This window comes from Corvus brachyrhynchos, unplaced genomic scaffold (assembly GCF_000691975.1).
Source record: "Corvus brachyrhynchos isolate BGI_N302 unplaced genomic scaffold, ASM69197v1 scaffold532, whole genome shotgun sequence".
Taxonomy (NCBI): Eukaryota; Metazoa; Chordata; class Aves; order Passeriformes; family Corvidae; genus Corvus; species Corvus brachyrhynchos.
Genome location: NW_008236454.1, coordinates 98673 through 102574, shown reverse-complemented (window position 1 = coordinate 102574; position 3902 = coordinate 98673). Strand labels below are relative to the sequence as shown.

Genomic DNA, 3902 nt, shown 5'->3' with positions numbered 1-3902 from the left:
CCCCCCAAGCCAAGCAGCAAGGCAGGCTGTGCACCCTCCTGCTGCCCCGACGTCCCTGGGGGCCGCGGAGTCCTGTGATTGTGCAGGGTGAGGCAGCGCAGGCTCTGTCTGTGGAACCGGGGGGGTTTTTCTGGATCCACCATCATTTGCCCCGGAAGCCCAGTCAGCGGGGTCCCCCTCGGACATTCCTCTGTCACTCATCACCGAAATAGGTGAGCCAGCTCTGCTGCTACAGTCAAGGTCTGTCAGCAGAATAAATAACAAACGCCAGGTCTGGTATAATTCTAACACTGATGGGTCCCCAGACGGGAGTTCGTGCCGGACAGCACAGCCAAGTTTCTGCCATAAGGCAAAGTCCAGGGCAGTATCTGTGTCCATGGAAATCCCTTTTAAGGTAGCCCAATCTAATAATTCCCGAACTGAGTTCTCAGGAATGGAGGTGTGCAATATACTAAACACACCTTTCCAGACTATTACCATAGCGTCAGTTTGTGAGCCGCTGTTCGCCATTCCTCATTCATGTCGGACCTCCTGGTCCCGGGGGGGGAAGGGGAACAGTGTACCTCTAGAGAAATTTGGCTTGACGCGCAGCAGCAGGACACGTCAGAGAGTGCAGATCACGTCAGGCAGCACCAAATATTACCTTAGGAGGATATTACCGCAGGCCTGGTTCCTATGGTATATCACCGTCTCCCGCAGCCATAGGGAGGAGGAGGAGGAGAAGATCCAGCCGGCAGGAATTGTGCAGCAAGATTGATTTATTTAATTATTTTACAAACTCTTTTATAGACTTTTTTCTTCATAGTCTAATTGGACAAAGGACCAGCCACCCCTTGGGGTGATTGGCTAAAATCCTAAAACATCCATTGTCAAAATATTTTTCTATTGTACCATAAACAAGACTTTTCAAGGTTGCAGGTGGTTTGGTTGTTTACATTCCCTGCTACCTCTTGTGTGAGAGAGAAAAGTCTCTCACGGACCTAGAAAATAGCAAGAAAATCCTTGCTAGCAGCATTTTTGTATCTACAACCACTGATTACAATATTTTATAAGTTTTTCTCACATGAGGGAATCGCCCCCAATTTGTTTCCAATGTTTCAAGATACATCCCAGCAGTAACACCTGTGATACGTCTTTCAAGGTTTTGTTTCCCATTATAACCAATTACCATTTAGGAGCTCCTTAGAAGGGACTCTAACCCTTCCCTGTTCCCACCTTAGGTGCCTTTAAACTCAACCCTGCGAAGCTTTTGCTGCACCTTACAGGCGGGTTAACAGTTAATCCTTTTAAATTAAAGTAATGAATGCCTTTATCTTACCAGGGGTCTTGCTCCAATTTCCTTCTGTCCAGGAATCAAAGGTTCCTCCTGAGAATCCCTCGGTGCCAGTTGGAGGCCCCGCGATCCTTTGGATCCATTGAAATTCAGGAGTATGTTCCACCTGGGTTGCCAAAACTGTTACTAAAAAATCGGTAAATATATAAGAAACTCCTTAACACTAATGTAGTAAGAAGCAGACATTCTTTATTCGGCTGGTTGGACGATGGGATATCTTTTATTTTTACTAATTTTTTTGTTAACAGCCTCATAGACACCTGAGCCAGAGAGCACATTATTGTGTGGGTGTATCATATTCCCTATCATGCATCAGCCTCTGGGAAAGTTGAACGGTACAATGGACTGTTAAAAAGCATATTGAAAGCAATGGGTAGGGGAACCTTCAAACATTGGGATCTACATTTAACAAAGACCACCTGGTTAGTTAACACCTGAGGCTCTACCAATCAGGTTGGCCCTGCCCAATCAAAACTTCAATGTACCATAGAAGATGAAGTCCCTGTGGTGCATATGAGGAATGTGTTAGGGAAGACTGTCGACAATTGAATCACGGACCCAGACTGGCAGGGAATCTGAATCATTTATTCAAAAGAATGAGCTGGGTTTATACACTTTTCTAAGGTACAGTATTTCCTTATATGGTAATCCTCACTACGTGACCTATCCCGTGTTACCACATCAGCAACACGCTTCCTTCTATGGGATGATCACTGACTGTTCACCCATCTGTCAGCTCCTGGCAAGCTCCTCTCTGTAGGGGTCTGCCGTGTGACACCTCCTCCCCCCAGGGTCTGGTGGAGACAAGCCTCTCTGTGCTGCCATGTGCTCCTTTGTGCTGCCATGTGCCTCTGCAGGCAGGTTTACAGCTCACAACCCAATTCTATCTTATTTCTCCCCATAGAAGACAGTTTGGATTAGTCCTGCCTCAAGCAAAGGCAAACCCATCAATGGGATTGTTTTTGCTCAAGGACCTGGGTGCACTTGGTGGGTAACGCAGAGGAACAGGGAAACACAATGTGTGCCTCAAGGGGATTTGATTTTTGGGTGAGAACAGTCTGTAATGTTTAATTGTAATATTGGTTGCTGAATGATACTGCTGCTGTTTGTCATAACTCCTATGGACAATGAGGATGGACTGCTCCAGATACACCAGTTGTGAGCTCCTGGTGCAACAACCAGCCAACAGCACACCAGCCCTCCTGCCCTGGAAGACAGTTAGGATGGATAGAACCCACAGTCATGGACTAAATCAACTCAACAGACATCTTGGGAGGGACAGACATTGACTATGGAAATGATACCTGTGCTTGTGTATATTTTTATATATATGTATATAGTTGGAAGGTGTAGGATCTGGGCATCATGTATATGGTATAGAATAAAGGGGTGGATAATTTTCTGGTTTTAGGCCAGGACAGAGGTAATTTTTTCACAGTAGCCATGAGGGGGTGGAGCCTGGAGCCATGTGGGTGTGTCTAGGTTGTTAATCTATACCACCTCACATCACTTCTGGGGGAAGGGGGCAGAATTAAGGGATTCTTGCTTCTGGGAAGAAGAGGGGCATGACTTGCAGTCAGATAAACATGTCACGTGGAGGGTCTGTCTGCCATTGGTTTTCATTGTCCCAGGCTTGGTGGCCATTTTTGCATGTAAATCACCCTATTTTGTACACTTTTGTTTTTAATATTGTTTCTGTTACTGTTCATTTTCTTATCTCATTGCTGTTTCCAGTAAATTGTTCTTATCTCAACCCATAGTCTCTGCCTTTTGTCTCCCACCAAAGGCAGGGGAAAGGGGGGGGGGAAGTGGCTTGTGGTTTGGAGTGCCATTCCTAAACAATGACAGCCTTACTTGGTGCCCAATGTGGGGCAACACCCAAGGCTGACTACCACAGCTGGCACCCATGGCCATGGAACCTGGGGAGACAAACCTCTGCAACACTGGGCACAGGAGTGGGGGGTCCCCCACATCCCAGTCCTCTCCTGTGGCTGGGGACACACAAGGAGTGCGAGCTGGCACAGGTGGTCTTCCTGGCTCTTGACCAGGACAGTGATGGCTTCATCAGGGACAGCAAGTGCCACCAGGTCCAGCACGGCTGGTTCTGCAAACACTAAAAGGAGATGCTCCCAGCATGTGGCTCCCCCACCCTACCCGGACCACCCACTGAAGGGGCTCAGCATGAAAGTGGGTGCCCCACCTTTCCCACCAACTTCCCCTTTGTGGCCTTGCAGCCCTGCCCTGTCCCAGCTTGCTTTTTTCCCCCCTCTACCACCATTTAAGGTGCAAGGAGGGGGGACAAAGGGCACCCTCCTCATTCCTGCAGCATCAGACATGTAGGGCCGATGTTGGAGAGCAGTCCTACTAGCAGTGGCAGCAGCAAGAGCCAGGAGAAGACCATGGCCATGGAGCAGGAGGAGGCCAGGAGGCCAGAGGTGGTTTGGGGCTGCAGGGGTCACTCCCTCATTTTGGAGAAGATACCAAGGGAGCAGCAGCAGCAGGGGACAGCCAGCTGGTGAGCCCATGTCTGCCCTGCAGGCCTGTCGACTGATATAGCCTTCTGCGGGGG

The 3902-nt window shown here is 48.6% G+C and overlaps 1 long non-coding RNA gene across 1 annotated transcript in view; it reads left to right on the top strand.

The window, feature by feature from the left end:
* Nucleotides 1-3545: 3545 nt before the first annotated feature.
* The window catches only part of LOC108444622, a 25277-nt gene continuing 24920 nt past the window's right edge, over nt 3546-3902 (top strand). The window contains exon 1 of the long non-coding RNA XR_001859259.1: nt 3546-3555. This is a non-coding gene — a long non-coding RNA (uncharacterized LOC108444622). The remainder of the gene's footprint in view (nt 3556-3902) is intronic.